Source organism: Hyperolius riggenbachi, chromosome 5 (genome assembly GCF_040937935.1).
Source record: "Hyperolius riggenbachi isolate aHypRig1 chromosome 5, aHypRig1.pri, whole genome shotgun sequence".
Classification (NCBI taxonomy): domain Eukaryota; kingdom Metazoa; phylum Chordata; class Amphibia; order Anura; family Hyperoliidae; genus Hyperolius; species Hyperolius riggenbachi.
The window spans coordinates 69,253,837-69,274,637 of NC_090650.1; the positions used below are offsets into that span (position 1 = coordinate 69,253,837).

The 20,801-nt window shown below is 45.7% G+C and overlaps 1 protein-coding gene across 1 annotated transcript in view; it reads left to right on the forward strand.

Annotated features, from left to right (window-relative positions):
- The first annotated feature begins 19,317 nt into the window (after positions 1 to 19,317).
- Positions 19,318 to 20,801, forward strand: part of NCAPG2 (non-SMC condensin II complex subunit G2) — a 100,116-nt gene continuing 98,632 nt past the window's right edge. Inside the window, exon 1 of the mRNA XM_068235849.1 lies at positions 19,318 to 19,396. The gene's annotated coding sequence lies outside the window, so the exon portion shown is untranslated. The remainder of the gene's footprint in view (positions 19,397 to 20,801) is intronic.

Below are 20,801 nucleotides of genomic sequence, written 5' to 3' on the forward strand. Positions count from 1 at the left end.
GAACTTGACAGCAAAAAATTAGCAGAAGGGGCAATGAAAAAATGGGAAGAGATCCTGCAGGAAGAAGGGACGGGAGTTCAAATATTGGAAGGTAATCTGATGGTTAGGCAGGTAATCAAGAATGAGAAATGGAGAACATCACACCTCTTGTTTATCCACAGGGGCAAATATGCATTTAACATCATATATAAATCGCCTCCCCCAGGCTACAACCCCTATTGCCCTAAATGTAGTCAGGCTAATGCGGACCTGTTCCATTGCATATGGTCCTGCAGTAAGATTCAAATTTTTTGGGATAAAGTGCTCAAATACGCAAATAGACTATGTAATAAGAAAGTGAATAAGTCATGTTTGCTCTGTCTCTTCAATTATGTTAAGCCGCCTACAGAAACTCCTCAAGGTTCTCCCTCTACACTATTCCATATAATACTAATAGCAGCAAGGAGAGCCATATTCTGCAAATGGCTGGACTCTTTTCCTCCAAGTATCTCTTTGCTGGAACAAGAATTGCTATATGTGTTTCATATGGAAAGACTGAATACGTTACAAGCTAAAGAACTGAGAACTAAAGCCTTTTTTAAGGTCTGGAGAACATTTGTCTCACGGCAATTTTCCTCTCAACAAATCCAGGCGTTGATGAGAGACTTTACGTTAACTTCTTGGTACTGTCTTGAGGATATCGGTGACACACTGGGGAACCTGAAGGTCACTAGCGGAACAAATAGACTTGGCTCTTCTTAGTTGTGATCTTGAGGCACAGTGGGGCTCGTGGGGAGGTGGGGGCTTTGGGGGAGGGTGGGCTAGGGAGGGTTAATGGGAGATAGGGAAGACTAGTGTCTATGTAAATACAACCATTTTTCTTCTGCTTTGAAAATTGATCCGCATGATAGATACTATGTCTTTGTTGAAAACCAATAAAAATTGTTTAAAAAAAAAAAAAAAAAACTTACTGATTTCTGGCCACAGGAGCACCTCCCGCCGCTCCACTGTGCACTATGTTTTTGTACAAATCGCTTTTGCAGCGCAATTCCGTTTCACTTCCTGACATCACTCCGAAAATTAATAAATACAATGTATTTACAATGGGATGCGAAAGTTTGGACAACCTTGTTAATTGTCATGATTTTTCTGTATAAATCGTTGGTTGTTACGATAAAGAATGTCAGTTAAATATATCATATAGGAGACACACACAGTAATATTTGAGAAGTGAAATGAAGTTTATTGGATTTACAGAAAGTGTGCAATAATTGTTAAAGGGAACCAGAGAGGAACGGGGGTTTGAAAAAAGAAAATGATTTTATACATACCTGGGGCTTCTTCCAGCTCCATAAGCCTGAATCGCTCCCACGCCGCCGTCCTCAGCTTCCAGCTTCCAGCCTCCTATCTGTATGGAGAGAGAGGACCCTGTAATGCGGAGAATTGGCCGCGTCCGCCGGCCGACTTGCCGACTCGCGGCAATGACGGGACCCGGTGGCGGCGGATCCAGGCAGCGGAGGACGGCGGTGTGGGAGCGATCCGTGCGTATGGGGCTGGAGGAAGCCCCAGGTATGTATATTGAATCCTCTCTGGTTCCCTTTAAAGCAAAATTAAGCAGGTGCCTGAATTTGGACACCACAAAAAAAAAATGAAATCAATATTTAGTAGATCCTCCTTTTGCAGAATTTACAGCCTTTAAACACTTTCTGTAGGCTCCAATGAGAGTTGGGATTCTGGTTAAAGGTATTTTGGACCATTCCTCTTTATAAAACATCTCTAGTTCATTCAGGTTTGATGGCTTTCGAGCATGGACAGCTCTCTTTAACTCACACCACAGATGTTCAATCATATTCAGGTCTGGGGACTGAGATGCCCATTCCAGAACGTTGTACTTGTTCCTCTGCATGAATGCCTTAGTGGATTTTGAGCAGTGTTTAGGGTCGTTGTCTTGTTGAAAGATCCAGCCCCGGCGCATCTTCAGCTTTGTCACTGATTCCTGACCATTGGTCTCCAGAATCTGCTGATACTGAGTGGAATCCATACGTTCCTTCAACTTTGACAAGATTCCCAGTCCCTGCACTGGCCACTAGAGATGGCCCGAACCTCCGATTTTCGCTTCGCGAACCAAGAACTTCCGCAAAAGTTTGCGAACATGCGAACTTCCGTGAACCGCAATAGACTTCAATGGGGAGGCGAACTTTGAAAACTAGAAACATTTATGCTGGCCACAAAAATGATGGAAAAGATGTTTCAAGGGGTCTAACACCTGGAGGGGGGCATGGCGGAGTGGGATACATGCCAAAACTCCCCAGGAAAAATCTGGATTTGACGCACAGCAGCGGTTTAAGGGCAGAAATCACATTTTATTGCTAAATTGAAGGCCTAAAGTTCTTTAAAACATCTTGCATGTGTATACATCAATTGGGGAGTGTAATTAGTGTACTGCTTCACACTGACAGACCAAACTCACTGTGTAACGCACCGCAAACAGCTGTTTGTGTAGTGATGGCCGTGCTGGATTGGTGCGCACCATGGCCAGAGTGCAGGCGATGGCGGTTTTCAAGCCCATATGGTTGGGCTGAGGTAGCTGAATGTCAGAACAGTGACTGAGTGTCCAGCTGATCGAATTTGGTCTGTCCACAATGAAACAATGACCCTATTATCTATTTTCTTGGGTCAGGCGTGCCCCCCAACCCCAACACACTCATATAGCCGGCGGTCATTGCTTCATTGTGATACGCAAGCCCCTTCACCGCGGCAAGGTAACTATCACGAAGGGGAATTGACACATGTACATGCCTTTTGTTTTGTTGTTGCAGCTGCAGTGCTGCCAGAAAAATTAGGCAGGCATGTACACCCACCAGAAAAATTAATATAGTGGCCGCTGCTAGCTTAAAAATTCAGGAATCTGCCTGGAGTCCTGGTGGACCCTGTTGGTGGTGGCAGTCAAGCGGCCTGCAGGCAGAGATGCTGTATGGGGACCAACTTAGTCTTGTGGCAGGCAGCCAGTCACAGTCACACGGCGTGCAGGCAGAGATGCTGTGTGTGGGGACTGTCTTAGCCTTCGGGCAGGCAGTAACCCTCCAGGATCCATGCCTAATTCATTTTGATAAAGGTGAGGTACTAAACACTTTTGTGACCTAGGCGACTTCTCTTCTCAGTGACAATGCCTCCAGCTGCGCTGAAGGTCCTTTCTGACAGGACGCTTGAGGCAGGGCAAGACAGAAGTTGGATGGCAAATTGTGACAACTCTGGCCACAGCTCAAGCCTGCACACTCAGTAGTCCAGGGGTTCATCGCTGCTCACAGTGTCTACATCCACACTTAACCTGCCTGGTGTTTTGATTCCCGCGGCTGTGCGGCCACGGGAGGGTTTTTTTTACCCTTTTTTTTAATCATGTAGCTAGCCTAGTGCTAGCTACATGATTGCCCCCTACCTGCGGTGTCCCCCCAGCGTCTCTGATTGCCGCCGGCGATCATGCCCAACAGGAAATCCCGTTCTGAACGGGATTTCCTGTATGTGCTTCCCCCGTCGCCATAGCGACTATCGTAATGACATCGTGACGGCAGGGGGAGTCCCGATCCGCCCCAAAGCGCAGCCTAGCGGCAATTGGTCAGGCTCCGCAAGGGGTCTGCGGGGGGGGGCACTTTTGTGGCGGGTAGCGGCACATCGGCGGCGATTGGGTAGGACACACAGCTAGCAAAGTGCTAGCTGCGTGCTTAAAAAAAATTGTAAAAATCGCCCCACTAGGGCCTGAGCAATCCAGCGCGGCGTTACTGGACGAGCTCAGCTCGTCCGTAACGCCCAGCTGGTTAAGGCCAGCTAGTCGGCTACCTGCCGGTCGAGGCGTTGGGAGGGTGGATCCGGAAGCGCTAAGGCGAGGCGTTGGACTAAAGAATGTCCGCATGTCCGACATCACCATGAGATCGCTAGAGCATCCTGTCCTTGCCTGCGTGGACATGGGAGAAGGTTTACTGGCAGTGGTACTTTTATTCCATTGTGCTGTGACATCACCCTTAAACGCACTGTAAAGCATAGTTGCCAGCTTGTTCTGCATGTGCAGCATCCTTTCTGCCTTCAGGTGAGTTGGTAACATGTCCGCCACTTTGTACCTATATCGAGGGTCTAGTAGCGTGGCAACCCAGTACAGCTCATTCCCCTTGAGTTGTTTTATACGGAGGTCCTTCAACAGGCTGGACAGCATGAAAGATGCCATCTGCACAAAATTGGATCCAGACATGCTATCCAACTCCTCTTGCTCTACCTCAGTGATATCAGGTAAGTGCTCCTCCTCCCCCCAGCCACAAACAATACAACGGGAGCGTTGAGCAGCACAAGCCCCCTGCGACGCCTGCTGTGGTTGTTGTTCTGCTGCCTCTTCCTCCTATAAAAAAAAAAAAAAAACACACCTTCCTCATCATCTGACTCCTCTTCCCCACACAACTCTTTTCCTCCTCCTCCTCCCCCCCTTTGTGCTGCTGCAGATGTTGAGGAAACATCTGGTTCTGATAAGAATTAATCCCACAACTCTTCCTCCTGTAACTGTTCCTGTTCACGCTCATCCACAACTTGATCCACCACTTCTACGCACGGCACGCCCCAGGAAGAAGGCATACGGGATCAAGTCGCTGATGGCGCCTTCACTGCGACTTACCATGTTTGTCACCTCCTTAAATGGCTGCATGAGCCTGTAGGCATTTCGCATGAGTGTCCAGTTCTTCGGCCAGAACATCCCCATCTCCCCAGAGCATGTCCTTCTGCTGTAGTTGTAGAGATACTGGGTGACGGCTTTCTCCTGTTGTAGCAGGCGGTCGAACATCAGGAGGGTCGAATTCCAGCGAGTCGGGCTATCGCAAATCAAGTGCCTCACCGGCAAGTTGTTTCTCCGCGTGCCATGGCCATGTAAGGTCGCCTGAAATGCCCACACAACTTCCTGGCCTGCTTCAGGACATCCTGTAAGCCTGGGTACTTACACACAAATCTCTGGATTACGAGATTGAGCACATGTGCCATGCAGGGTACATGTGTCAACTCAGGGCTGTGGAGTCAGTACAAAAATCCACCGACTCCTCAACTCCAACTGCATATTACAATCTTGTTGATTGAAAGTATGTAACATGAAATTCGTCTCTTAACTGCCATCGCTTAGGAATTTTAAAAGACAACTGAAGTGAGAAGGATATGCAGACTGTCATATTTATTCCCTTTAGTCATAGACTAAAACTAGTCCTTGGTAAGAGTACTTTTAAAAGGTACAGACCGGAACAAAGAACATCTATCAAGCCCTAGGCAATGTAACTGTGGGTACATGTAAGAGTGATGTGCAGGGGAATAAGGAGATTCTTCCTCTATTACACATTCTTCATGCACAATCTGAACCAGGTTTATGGGTGATAGACAACACCTCTATGTTCAATGTGTACAACATTCTCAGTGGATTCCATGCAGCTCTGTGGAGAGTGCATATGTAGAGTATAGTACTACCGTGTAACAAAGTAAACCTGAGACAGATGAAATTAAAGTTTTATACATACCTGGGGCTTCTTCCAGCCCCATTCAGGCTAATCAGTCCCTCGCTGTCCTCCTCCGCCACCTGGATCTTCTATGAGTCCAGGTACTTAAGCCAGTTTGGCGTAGTGCGCATGCACACACTCCGCCGCCGGTAGCGTACTACACCTGCACAGCACTATTGCCCAGGTGCAGGACTCTCCTGGCTGTGGAAGCGGCATGCGGCCGGACTGCGCTGACTCGCTGAATTACCAGGACTCATAGCAGAATATCCAGGTGGTGGAGGTGGACAGCGAGGGACTGATTAGCCTGAAGGGGTCTGGAAGAAGCCCCAATTATGTATAAAACTTTTCTTTTCATCCTTCTCAGGTACCATTTAATTCGTAGTCACCAAACCAAATTTTAACAACATATCAAATTATTTGATTTCATGAGCAAGATTTGCATAAATCAGAATCAACGCAGAATTATTTCCATCTCATTGACCATCTCTATTAGTGACACGGCTACACATCAGGCTTTATACTTACAGCATAGATGTTATTTATTATATATAAGAGATACCTGTGTACACATCATATATACAGTCACAATCAGATGTGTATATCTGACTTTAAAAATACGGGGACTGCTTTATAGAAGCAGCACAAGTAACTAATTTTGATTGGTTTATTTCATTTTTGTGGACCAAGCACAGCTATTACTGTATATATAAATTATTTATGATGACTATTATCTAAGAAATAGAACATTTTATCATATTTTCTATTTTAAATACAGTTTAAATTCATTAGGAGTTGGTGCATTTTTTCCCGACTCCGACTCTGACTCCAGGCACCCAAAATTGCCCCGACTCCGACTCCACAGCAGTGTTGCCAACTCATCCCTTTAATTACTGACACATATGAATTATACAGGTTTTGTGGCTAGGTAGATGCAGTTAAGGCACTGATTATGTGCAAATATTCCCAGAACCTGTATAACTTCGATGTGTCAGTAATTAAAGGGATGAGTTGGCAACACTGCTCCACAGCCCTGTGTCAACTTTCCCAAATTCAAAGCCGAAATGAGATTGCTGCTGTTGTCACATACCACGTTGCCGATCTCCAGTTGGTGCGGGGTCAGCCACTGATCCACCTGTTTGTTCAGAGCAGCCAGGAGAGCTAAGAAGTAAGTAGGAGGCACCCGGTCAATTTTAATCGGTGTAAGTCTAGTGCACCGATTAAAATTGACTTTTATAACTTGAGCTTCTATTTGCATTTATCCCTAATGGGACACCTACAAGGTAGGACAACCTAATATTTTTATTATTGTTGGATACTACCTTATAGAGTTATAAATTATACATGCACATTCCTTACCGGACGCTTCCTACTTACTTCTTAGTTTAGCAGATACCCCTTTGTACAAGGGGAAATTTCGTTTAGTTCTTTGGACTCCCCGATCGCCTTTTTGGAGCAGCAACCTTCTAGGAACCAGAGGCCAAGTGGGGACGGTCTATTCCCCACCTGCGAATACGAGTGGTTGCATCCTTTTGCAACCCAATTTTGTGAGTATAATCACTACTTTTTTTCATTTACCCGGATCTACTAACAATACTGCACCAGATTGGGCCCCCGGATCTCTCTGTGTTTATTCTTTTACCACTACACAGCCAGGAGAGCTGCTCCAGTGTGACTCCCCGCTTTGAGGCAAGACATGTCTAAGATGGCATGACGCCGTCGTACCTGGCATGCAGCATAGGCCCTGGGGAGCTGGGGCTGTGTAGCTGGAGAGGAGATTGCAGCACCAGGAGAGTTGCGCTGCCACTCAGCCAAGGAGGAGGGCGACGACAGTGAAGAGAATGTAGCAGGAGGAGAAGGAGAGGAGGTGGCAGCAGGCCTGCTTGCAGACCGTGGAGGTGTCACAACTAGGTCCGCTGCACAGCCACATACTCCCTGCTTGCCAGTGGTCACCAGGTTAACCCAATGGGCTGTGTAAGTAATGTACCTGCCCTGACCGTGCTTGGCAGACCAGGCATCCGTGGTCAGATATACCCTTGACCCAACGCTGTGTGCAAGAGATGACAACACTTGCCTTTCTACTTCACGATACAGTTTGGGTATCACCTTTTTTCATAAATAATTGCGGCCTGGTATCTTCCACTGCAGTGTCACAATGGCCACAAATTTTCGGAAAGCCTCAAAGTCCACCAGCTGGTATGGTAACAATAAGGCCCGGTTCACATTAGCGGTGGCTATCCGGAATCGCCGTGCCGGTGCCGCACCGCATGCGGAACGGACGAAACGGACGCACGGCATAGCAATGTAAGTCTATGCCACCGTTCACATGCGTCCGTTTCGTCCGGACCGGAGCCGGACCGGATCCGGACTCCGGCGTCCGTTCCAACATGCGCTATTTTTTGGTCCGGCTCCTCCGGCAGCCGTATCCGGGGCGGAGCCGGGCTGCACCATCCGGCCAATGCAAATCAATGAGAACCGGATAGCGCACAACACACTGGCTAAAAATCCGGATGTTCTACCCCACTTCCTATGAGGATTGTTGCGGCGATATTGGATCGGGGACACATGGGCAAGCATTTTGGAGTGGAGCAGCACGAGCTGGAGATGTTGGCAGCATGTTGGAGGTGGAGGTGAGTGCTAAACAGCGGAGGGCCTGATTCCACAGGTCCCCCTTCTGCTGACCTCCCAGACCCCAACATTTTTTTTGTTTTTTACGTAACTTTTGCCAAACGGATCCGGATCGCATCCTGATGAACACCTGATGCAACCTGACCGGATCCGGATCGGATCTGGATCAGAACCGTACGGATCCGATCTGGATCCGGTCAGGTCATCCGGTCCGTTTGGCAGACAACCGCAAGTGTGAACGGGGCCTTACCGTTCCGCCAAGCCAGCTGTCAGACGCTGGGCAAGGGGGTGACTGGCAGACATTGGCTTCTTCCGCTCAAAGATTTCCCTCACAGACACCTGACTGCTGCTGTGGGCAGAGGAGCAGGAGTCACGCAAGGTGAGAGGCGGAGTGGAGGAGGTTGACTGTGATTGTGAAGGTGCAAGGAAGAAAGCGGCTGAAGATGATGCACCTGAAGGAGGAAGAGGAGAAGGGGGGTGGCTATGCTTTTGTGTGCTGCTTTTGCTCAGGTGGTCTTCCCATTGCAATTTGTGCCTTTTCTGCATGTGCCTTCGTGCTTTTTTAGCAACAAGAATCAGCAAGGAGCAAGCTAACAAGCCTACAAGAGCCTAAGCTTTCCCTATAGCTCTATCTGAAGCAGCTCTCCCTTCTCTAATTACTTGCAGGCACACGAGTGATTGAAATGCCTGATGCTGCCTGTCTTTTATAAGGGGGGGGGGGGGGAGTGGCTCCAGGAGGGAGTGTAGCCTGATTGGCTACAATGCGCCTGCTGACTGTGAAGTAGGGGGTCAAAGTTAACCCTAATGATGTAGTATAGGGGCGGACCGAACTTCCGAAAAAGTTAGCGGTTCTCCGCGATCGCAGACCTCGGAAGTTCGGGTCATCTCTACTGGCCACACAGCCCCACAGCATAATGGAATCATCACCATATTTTAGTGTAGATAGCAGGTATTTTTCTTGGAATGCGGTGTTGCTTTTTTCTCCATGCATAACGCCTCTTGTTATGCCCAAATAACTAAATTTTAGTTTCATCAGTCCACAGCACCTTATTTCAAAATTAAGCTGGCTTGTCAAAATGCGCTTTAGCATACCTCAAGGGGCTCTGTTTGTGCTGTGGGCGGAGAAAAGGCTTCCTCTGTATCACTGTTGCATACAGCATCTCCTTGTGTAAAGTGTGCCGAATGGTTGAACGATGCACAATGACTCCATCTGCAGCAAGATGATGTTGTAGGTCTCTTGTGCTGGTCTGTGGGTTGGAAGGAAAATCTTGATGATTAACAAGGTTGCCCAAACTTTCACATCCCACTGTGTTCATAAAAGCGTGAACGCAATCGCCGGATAAAGCGATTTGTGAGCCTTTTTTGCTTTTCCTATACCTTCCATTGTAGCAAAATCTCCTCGAACATAGTACATTCAGCACTTTGCTGAGTGGAAAGCGGACGAAACACGGTGATATGAACTGTCCCATAAGGAATCATTGCACTAGCGATTTTAGGACGTTTTTAAAAATCGCCGGTGCTCAAAAAAAACGCAAATGCCTTTACGAAGTGTTTTTGAAAATAAAGTAAATCTTGAGAACCCCCCATGAGGAGATAAGCTGGTCCAATACCGGTTCTGTCAGATTTCTACAACCTACTGTAAGTAACAGCAACATAGTAGAAAAGTAATTTATGTCTCATTTCATTCTGGGAAAAATGTACTTCTTATTTGTATATGTTTACATATACTTTAAATGTTACACTTTTTCGCCATAGTGCCCCTTTAAACTAATTTTTTTTTTCTTTTAGCTTTAGTAACCCTTTAAAGAGAAACTCCAACCAAGAATTTAACTTTATCCCAATCAGTAGCTGATACCCCCTTTTACATGAGAAATCTATTGCTTTTCACAAACAGACCATCAGGGGGCGCTGTATGACTGATATTGTGGTGAAACCCCTCCCACAAGAAGCTCTAAAGACCGTGGTACTTTTGACAGTTTGCCACAATGTAACAAGGTTCACAGGCAGGAAATAGCTGTTTACAGCTGTCTCTAACAGCCAAAACAGCTAGCAGTAGCTACATAACCTGCCCACAGTAAAAATGTCACCATGTAATAAATGTCAGAATATAAATCAGGGATTTAAAATATTTTACAATGGGCAAACACTAACTAAATCATTTATACATAATTATTGTAAAAATGAATCACTTTTTTTATTACATTATTTTCACTGGAGTTCCTCTTTAAGTGTCATGTCAGGGGCAAACCCAGGATTTTTAAGGTGGGGGGGCTGTTCCTAAAAGGTCTCCCTCAGCCACGCATAATAAAGTATAATAATATGGTAGGACATCATGCTGGGTACATACAATCAGGGGTGTAACTAGAAATCCCTGGGCCCCCTGCAAAAAAAAAACCCGGGACCCTCCCTAGGGCCTGCTCAGGGACTTTTGGGGGGCAGGAGGGGTCGCAACATAAGAGGAGAGCGTGGCCGCAGATCGGTGGGGAGGGGGGACATTCCCCCCCCCCCTCCCTCACCTTGGACTCTCCTCTCAGTGCCCCCCTCCTGCAATCTTTAGTGACAGCGGGCGGGCAGCAGCAGTGGCGGCAGGCAGGTCACATACCTCCTTCGCCCCGGAGGTCTCCGATGTCTAACAGCTTCATGTCACTTCCTGTTTACACAGGAAGTGACATGAAGCACTTACTGATGGGAGACCTCCGGGGCGAAGGAGGTATGTGACCTGCCTGCCGCCGCTACCTGCCCGCTGTCACTAAAGATTGCAGGAGGGGAGCGCTGAGAGGAGAGCCCAAGGTGAGGGGGGGGGGCATGTCCCCCCTCCCCACCGATCTGCGGCCACGCTCTTTTCTTATGCTGCGACCCCTCCTGCCCCATAAAAAGTCCCTGAGCGGGCCCCCCCACGGGGGCAGGGGTCGCTTCCCCTATTGTTACGCCGGTGCATACAATGCAATTTCCCATCCAACTGACAGGATCTGACAATTATTTCCTAAATGTCCAAACTGCTCCCGATCGATCAGGAGCAGTTTGGATACAGATAATAATGAGGACAGCCAACATTGGTAATGAAGGGGAAAGTGAAGCATTCACATAGCAGGGCACAGGGCTGTGCTCATACCTGGCTCTGATAAGTTCCCCAGAGCTGCTTCATGCTCTGTACACATGCTGCTGCTCCATGCTCTGTACACTCGCTGCTGCTCCATGCTCTGTACACATGCTGCTGCTTTATGTTCTGTACAAACGCTGCTGCGCTATGCTCTGTGCACACGCTGCGGCTCCATGCTCTGTACACACACTGCTGCTCCATGCTCTGTACACACACTGCTGCTCCATGCTCTGTACACACACTGCTGCTCCATGCTCTGTACACACACTGCTGCTACATCCAAAGTCAACTGTAGCAGGGAAAGAAAGGGGATGGTGCTGTGAGCTGCAGGACACCTGCAGATATTCTGGTGTCTCAACTTGTGCCTGGCCCCAGACACTGCACCGGCCATGGTCTGAGGGTGGATTCTGGGCTGTATTACCCCCCCCCCCCACCCCCCGCTCCGATTTCCTTTCACAACCCAACATACTGGTGAGTGCATTGGATTAAAAGTAAATTAGCCTCATTGTGTGTATCTGTGTTGAATATGCTGGTATAGGGTGTAGCAAAAAGTAAATAAATCACTTAAGCCACCACTGTATGATATTCACATTTGCTTCAAAAGTAAAGAATAAATGCTGGATTCTTATGTACAAAATGATGTATCTTTATTTATAAAGTTTCTACCGTGACATTTAAGTCCAGCTTTCTCCTTGTGGTGATCTCTCTTGTTGGTTCTGAGTTCTGTCACTGCATTTCTTCCACAGATCCATCTCATGCCAAATATTTCTGTTCCATCTGTGCCATCATCTGGTCTCCCTACAATAAAACGCCTGTAAAATATTAACTGCCATAGTTACCCAGATTTACAGTTCTCTGCCACATAAACGATAAGCAGCGTAATCCCAGTAGGCCAGTAACAGGCCAACTATCTGTTTTCTAGGATCACATATTCCCGGTTACAGCTGAAGGCAAAAGAAGCATGTATAGAACAGTAGATAAGCTTATAGGGAACCTGTCGGGATGGCTCTGACTTGTCAGATAGAGGGTTCTGTACTGTGTAGGGATGCAGGCTGCCTTTGTCTGCACCCTAGAAAAGGTGCTAGTTCTGGTCAGATCTTGCCAATGATGTGCACTCAAAGTGGATTGGCTATTTCAGGATGCCCCCCCCCCCCCCCGCCCCCCCAAAAAAGAAAAAAAATACACCCACCAAACCCACCCATGCTCATAAAATCCCCAGGGAGGCTTCAGACACATCAAGTTGCCATCTCTTTACAGCAGTCGTCCTCAAACGAAGGCCCGCGGGCCGATTGTGGCCCCCTGAGGCTTTTTTACCGGCCCCCACACACAAAATGTATTACTTATAGATGCAGTCAGCTACATATTTAAATATTGGTGGTCCGCATATAGAATGGCCGTGCTGGCACCACCCATCCACATGGAAGCCAGAAAGCAGTAATTAGCTGGTTTCTAATCAAATTTCACAGCAGGTGACACCACTGTCCAATTGGACTGCAGGTTGTCACCTGGGTATGCTTCACTGTCTGGCCTGCAAAAGACTTTTTATGTATACTCCGGCCCCCCAGCAGTCTGAAGTATGTCGACCCGACCCTCGACCCAAAATGTTTGGGGACCCCTGCTTTACAGCATATTATATACTACCACCTTTTTTTTTTTTTTTTTTTTTTACTAGAACAGCATTTAACTAGTTAAACACAGGAATTACAAGCTCCCTGCAGGGAAAGCTGGACACATCTGGACACATCTGAACTGGAGATAACATTATCTTGTGTTTACTTAAAGAGACACTGAAGCGAAAAAAAAATGATGATATTATGATTTGTATGTGTAGTACAGCTAAGAAATAAAACATTAAGATCAGATGTATCAGTCTAATTGTTACTAGTACAGGAAGAGTTAAGAAACTCTAGTTGTTATCTCTATGCAAAAAAGCCATAAGCTCTGCGACTTTCAAAGTCGTGGAGAGGGCTGTTTTCTGACTTTTATTATCTCAACTGTAAGTGAACTAATTACTTTTTATCTGCCAGAGGAGAGGTCATTAGTTCACAGACTGCTCTGAAAGAATCATTTTGAATGCTGAATGTTGTGTAATCTGCACATAGTATAGAATGATGCAATGTTAGAAAAAACACTGTATACCTGAAAATAAAAATATGAGAATATTTTCTTTGCTGCTAATCTTCTAGTAATTATTCATAGTACACAACCAATTCACTATATCATATATTTTTTTTCGCTTCTGTGTCTCTTTAATTGTATCAAGTGAGGAATGTAAACTTCTCTAGCAATTCAGACACTCCAGAATACAGACAGATACTCAGAAAGCATTTCTGGGACATTACAATATGAATACACCAGTTATGAATACAATGCAATGTCAGCTCTCAGAGCAAAAACATTGTACTTTGGGAACTTGTAATTTCTAAATGAATAATATTACTTCTGCACAAAGGCAAATATGATAACTGTATGGGATATAAAAAGTAGGAAAACATGTTTTATTTAATATTATGTCAGAGTTTAATACCGCTTTAATGCAGAACCACGCTAGAGCTGCTAGGACTGGAAAGCATTACACAGCATAGAACTGAAAATAAACATTTCTCACCTTGTTTACTACCACTTTAACCACTTCACCTCCAAGGGTTTTTCCCATTAAAAACCAGAACAATTTTCACCTGTCAGCGCTCGTTCTATTCATTCGCCTATAACTTTATTACTGCTTATCACAAAGAAACTATCTATATCTATGTTTTTTTCGCCACCAATTAGGCTTTCTTTGTGGGGGGGGGGGGGGGGGGGGTACATTTACTAAGAATTATTTTATTCTAACTGCATGTTAACAGGAAAAATAAGAAAAAAAATGAATGTAATTAAGTCCCACACATTTTATTTGCACATTTGTCCCGGTTATTGCGACATTAAAAATATTTCCCTAGTACAATGTATGGCGCCAATATTTTATTTGGAAATAAAGGTGAATTTCTTTCAGTTTTGCGTCTGTCACTATTTTACAAGCACATAGTTTAAAAACTAACAGTAACATAATCTCTTGACATACATATTAATGAAGTTCAATCCCTAAAGAAACTATTTATGTATTTTTTTTTCTTCATTTGTAATTTTTTTTTTATGCAAAAAAAAAAAAAATTAAGAAAAAAATCGGGTGACCATGGGACAGTGTGGGAGGTAAAGTGTTAATTTTAAATATATTTGTGGGTCCTTTTTTTAAAAAAATATTTGTGTGTAGGTGTAATTTTACTATTTGGCCACAAGATGTCCTTGTGCATTACTCACTATAGTACACTACATAGGAAGTAATGCGTGCATGGGTTACGTCGGAAGTAAACAAATGATCGCGGCATCTCTTTAACGCCTGCGATCATTCACACAAGGAAAGAGATTAATGAATGGGAACTGCGCTTCCATTCATTCATCCCCGTCTAACCATCGGCGGCGATAACTAGCGAGCAGGAGTGTGCAGCAGCAAGGGACGTAGTAGCTACGTCCCTGCAAGGGGAAGAGGGAATTTGCAAGGATGTAGTTACTCATCCCAGGGGAGGGGAAGTGGTGAACTTATGTACTGTCCTTGACTTGTAATATACTGTGTATTACGGCCTGTCCTTGTATTGTATTGTTTGGGTCTGTAAAGCAACTATCAAGTCAAATTATTTGTCCAAATTGATTCTGGTTCTGGTATCGGGACCAGGGGCGCCTGGTCCACCAGGCCGACAAGGCAGAGGCCTGGAGCGGTGTGGGGGGAGGGGGGGCGCTCCCCCACCGACAGATTATGTGTCCCAGAGAGCGTGGGTATCGGGAAGCTGTCTGTGCATTTTTTTTCTCCCCTATACAAAGTACTTGGCCGCAGGGATCCCTGGGATGAGGAAACTGCTCTAGTAAGAGCGGAGGGGGAGCGGAGCTACACAAGGCAATTAACATCAATTATCAACTAAAACCGCTCCGGGACAACCATATACACACTAGACTCTCTCCCGAAGTAGGGTTTAGCGGTCACCTTGGCCTGTTTTAATCTAAAGTGTATATAAACTTTAGACTCGTCAGCATCTTCTGGATGGGGTCGTACATGGTACCACACATCCGGCTGTAGGGTTCATAGATTTCATCTGTGTGCTCTTATTTTTACATCACAGGTCTGCTTTTTTTAGACCCTTTTTCACACTGAGTGTGTTGCAATAAGATCGCAATCCAACATAGCCAAAAAGTTGCATTGTGTGTTAAGGTTGTTGTGCAATTATATAGCGTGGCATACAGTACAATGAAAGTAAAATTTGCGTTACCGCAAAACACATGTTAACAGTAACAGTGAAGCATACTTTTTATTGACTTTATACTTCACTGTATGTGACACAACGGGCGGATAAGGATGCGGTACCACTTACCTGTTGCCTTCCTACTGTTACAGGGTAAAAAACGCCCATTGTGGACCTAGCCAAACGCTATTTTTTTATTTTAGGGAAGCAAGGTGACATAGTGGCTAGCCCTCTTGCCTTGCAGCAGTAGAGTCTCAAGTTGCAATCTCAACAAGGACACAGACTGCATGGAAGTTGTTTTTTTGCTACTGTGCTTGGGTGGATATCCATCAGACATACTGAAGAGTTAACTGGTACTGGCCCAAAATTGGTCTTAGACTGCATTAGGGACATAAGACTGACTATGGTAGAAATCCGTTTTGAGCTTCTCTTAGAAAAAACATGACACTCAGTAAAGTTTTGCAGAGGATGTCAGTGCTACATAAACACATAATATGAGAGGACATAACACTACTGTAGTATTGGATTGTGAGCTCCTCTGAGGACAGTCAGTGACATGACTATGTACTCTGTAAAGTGCTGCTTGTATAAATACATAATAATATGGTAGGACATTAGATTAGACTATGGAAGGGATTGGATTGTGAGCTCCTCTGAGGACAGTCAGTGACATGACTATGTACTCTGTAAAGTGCTGCTTGTATAAATACATAATAATATGGTAGGGCATTAGATTAGACTATGGAAGGGATTGGATTGTGAGCTACTCTGAGGACAGTCAGTGACATGACGATGTACTTTATAAAGTGCTGCTTGCATAAATACATAAAAATATGGTAGATTAGATAAGTGTCAGGCTTGTCTGGTTACCTGCTATGAGTCAGACTGTGTGTCCATATGACTGACCTATAGCCCAGCCCTAACACCTTCAGAAACTCCTGCCTAATACAAACTACAATACCCTGCAGGCAGATGTAGCATACAAACTGACAGACAGAAATCACCAAACACAGCATGAGCAATGCAAACACAGTTTACTTAATAGTCACCTGAGGCCTATAGGCTGAGGTAATCCAGATGATGGCAAGATAGCAGGATGTGGCTGAAGTATAATCACTAGACAGATGCGTGGTCAAACAGGCCAGAGTCAGTCCAGGCAGAGTTCATGGAAGTCCTTTTACAAGCAGGGGTCAGTCCAGGTGGCAGTCAGGGGAATCCGGGTACTAGCTGAGTCGGCAACGGGTAATCCAATAGAGAAGTGTGGTCAGGTACAGGCAGAGGTCGGCAACGATAAGGCAATCTGAAAGAAGCTTAGTCAAGAGACAGACAGTCGGCAACGAGACAGGCAACTTGGTGTGAGCGCAGTCTCAGCAACAAGCCCAGCATAGGCTATCACTGGTGATGACAGAGTGCGTTCACCTTTAATTTATACTTGGACTAACTAATCAGAAAGTAAAGGAATCCAAAGTAACCAATCAACAGAGAGCGTTTCAGCAGAGATGCTGACATGCAATGCACACACGTGGTTAATGTTTACAGCGCCGAAGCCCGTACTGAGAAAGCACCCACCGCTTATCCAATGGGAGCTGAGCGCCATGGGCTCCAGTGACATCAGAGACAGGCCGAGACCCAGATGCTTGCGCCTCAGCGTGGGTCTCGGTGTTCCGCGCAACATAAGCGGCCACCGGATCATACAATAAGACTATGGAAGGGATTGGATTGTGAGCTCCGCTGAGGACAGTCAGTGACATGACTATGTACTCTGTAAAGTGCTGCATAGGATGTCAGTGCTATATAAACAGAAACATTGACATATATTATCTGTCGCCAACTGTCTTCCCCGGGACATCTACTGCCTTCTTACCCTACCTGTCCCAATACATCCACTCTGTACCCTCCCTCTGCCTGCTTACCTCACCCACCATCCCCACTATGAGCCTTACTGTCATTCAATATCTCCCCTTCCACCCTCACTTATTGATACTTATAACTCCCATCTTACCACTAAGTAAAGTTCTCCCTCCATCCACAGTGCGGGTTCAGCCCCTCTTTGCTTACCTGTTCTACCCACTCCCTTTGTCCTTCCTCTATCACCTGGATCCCTTAGAGTCTTCCTGGTTCCCACTGCATGTCCTCGTTCCACCACCGGGTTCCCCATTCCAGCGTCAGACTTTATTGCCAAAGAGGCCTTCGGGTCACCTCGGAAGGTTATGGGAGTATGGACGAGTGACTCTGTACTCAGGGCTAGATTTCTGGAAAGGCCATCAAGGCCTGGGTTTTGGACGAGTGCAGCCCAAAGGGACACCTGAACATGAAAGCGGGGTTGCTACAAATGAAAGAAGAGGCTGAAAATGGGGAGCAACACATGAAAAAAGGAAACTGATGCCCTAGGGAGCTGTTCATGAAACATGGGGATATGGTACAATGCATGGAAGAGGGCTGCACATGGAACGGGCGGGGCGCTGCTGCATATAGCCACAACATATTTGGCCTAGGGGCACAAAAAAGTTTAAATCTGGCCTTGTCCGAACTGCGCACACATGCAAAGACGCTGCCAGCGGGCCATTTGACCGTGGGCACGGTGGTGGAACAAGGGGATGAAGAGAGGACTGGAAAGACTCTAAGGCAGGGGTCAGGAACCTTTTTGGCTGAAAAAAACATAAACGCCACATATTTTAAAATGTAATTCCCTGAGAGCCATACAATATGTTTCAAACTGGAACAGTGCACATGCACAGCAGAGGGCTCACGTCCCTGTTGCCATGGTGATGTGTATACAGTTGATCCTCAGGGCAGCGGAAGTGTCAGACACGTCTTCAGCTTCTCTTGGGTTTCGGCAACATCAACAATTTCCCCGAGAGCCAGACAGGAGAAATACCGAGTAACAGCTTGTACAATTAGCTAGCTGACTTGGGGGTTGTAGGACGAGATCCCCGCACTTTGGACCAATAGGCTGTCTGTCAAGTGACAGTCAGACAGCCTATTGGGCCAATGAAAGTGCAGGGATCTCATCCTACAAAGTTACTGGACCTGACAGGGTCCAGAGTGGGACAATTGGAGCAGCGGTTTTAATTCTGATTGGTCCTTTCAGTTCATTTTAACTTTTTTTACAGTGTACAGTACTGTAAAAATGCTAGCAAAATCGCTCTGTGTAGGTTTTGATGAGCGATTATGCTAGCGTTTATATGCTTTAAATTGCAGAAACGGTAATCGCTACAAATGCTGCATGTCCTGCGGTTGCGATTTTGGTAATTGCAATCGCTCCAGTGGAATTTGGCCCATCCATTAACATTAGCAGAGCGTTTAGACAAATCGCTAGCGGTTTGAATCACTCCCTAAACGCTCCCAAAAAATGCTAGTGGGTTCCAGCCCTCAGTGTGATACTGCTGTTGCACCGTAAGCGCGATTACTACTAAATAAATACCAATTAATTATTAATTCATTGTTAGTGGGAAACAGCCTTATTGGACGTGTCACACCACAGGAAAAGCATATACATGTCTATGCATTTGTCCCTGCATTTTCAAATTGCCCAGCAAGCTCATGGTGAACCAGAATAAAGAAAGCCTCCTTACTAAAATGTTATGAAGCAGAATTTTGCCTAACAGAAAGTATTTGCGATTATTGAGGTTGGAGTGATTTGAGGTGTTTTCCAAACCATTTATATTACTTTATATTTAATGTTACGTCACGGAGTAGGGATTTCATACTGTGTACAGCTCGGTGGCGCACACATTCGCAACGAGTTGATCGACACAGGAATGCAACCAGCTGCGTGGAACGCAGGAAGCAAAGTTGTTTCTTCCCTGAGAATGACGTATGTCCGGTGTGCCGCGGTCGGGCGGGGGTTGGGAGTTTGAATCGCAGAGCAGGCGGGAAGTGACAGTGGATGTAGCTCTGGTTTATCGGTATGTGAATCGGTGTGTAGATGGACGATTGCCGGGTGATGTGTGTGCAGGGATGAGGGGAGGGAGGCAGATTGGAATATGCGGCACCTATAGGTATTACTCGCCGAGCACAGTCTCCCCAGCTGCTGCTCTAGTCCGCCCTGCATCATAAGCTGGAACTTTTCTGGGAGTATAAATCCCGGAATCATGTGAACCATCAAATACAGATACCAGCAGTTTAACTAAACGCACAGAAAGACGTCTAACATACAAAGTTTATATATATATATATATATATATATATATATATTTGGTCCATTTTATATATATTTATATATAGTCCACATATCTTAAAACTGACCTATGATTGTACAGCCCTGTGAAGAATGATCTCTCTTTTTTTTAGGATGTTTGGAGATGTTTATATTTGCTGTTGGTCAGTCTTGTTTTCCTTTGTTTACACAATGATTACAGTATTGTGAATGTATAAAGTGCTGACATTTTCTGCAGCGTTTTATAGAGTATATAGTCAGGCCACTAAAAAAAAAAGGTGGCCGTGCACCTATCGACTTGGTGGCCAATGGACCATCCAATTTGATAATTTTTATCGCCAGGAGCTTGCCACGAATGATGTTTCAACTAATTTCAGTGCATAATTGGAGAAATGTATTGATTGGACATGCTGGGAAATCTCCTGCTGACATAGTCGGTCATGGGCACAGCGGTAACAGAGTGTGATAATCGCAAACGAAAAACGCAATGGAAATCCCATCCACTGTACTTTCTGGTGTTCGTTCATTTCTACTTTACCTGTCACACCGTCTGTTGAGTGTTTGCCGTACTTCCATATTTGGATCCCGTGTGCCTACCAGCATATAGCACGTGGGACACGTTTGATGTTACACACGCGCCCAACATGCTATAATGCTGGCAGCCATGTGGGGCGCCACTGCGTACGTGGACGCTCAAGGACAGCAAGACAGGTAAAGTATAAATGCATGGGCACCAGGGGGTACATTAAACATTTGGGGGGGACTTGACGGGGGCGGCGAGGCAGTGTTACAAGGCAGAAATGTTACCGGTATGTGGAAATCTATCAGGAATTGGCCTGTGGAGTATGGGCAGCCAAAAGATCTCTCTCTGATCAGATTTGATCAGAAAAAGATCTATCTCTTAGTTGAATCTGCCCATCGCTAGATGGATGGCTACCTTTACTGTCCCTAGAGAAAATCACAATCTATTCCTGTCACAGCATAAAGATAGAGACAAAATCCAGGCGCCAGATGAGTTGCAAACCACATGTCAATTTATTTCATCCCACCGCAAACAGATACAGGCAGAGAAAATGGCGGTCTGACAGCTGTTTCACAAGTCAAACGCTTGCTTCCTCAAAGACCCGTTTGACTTGTGAAACAGCTGTCATTTT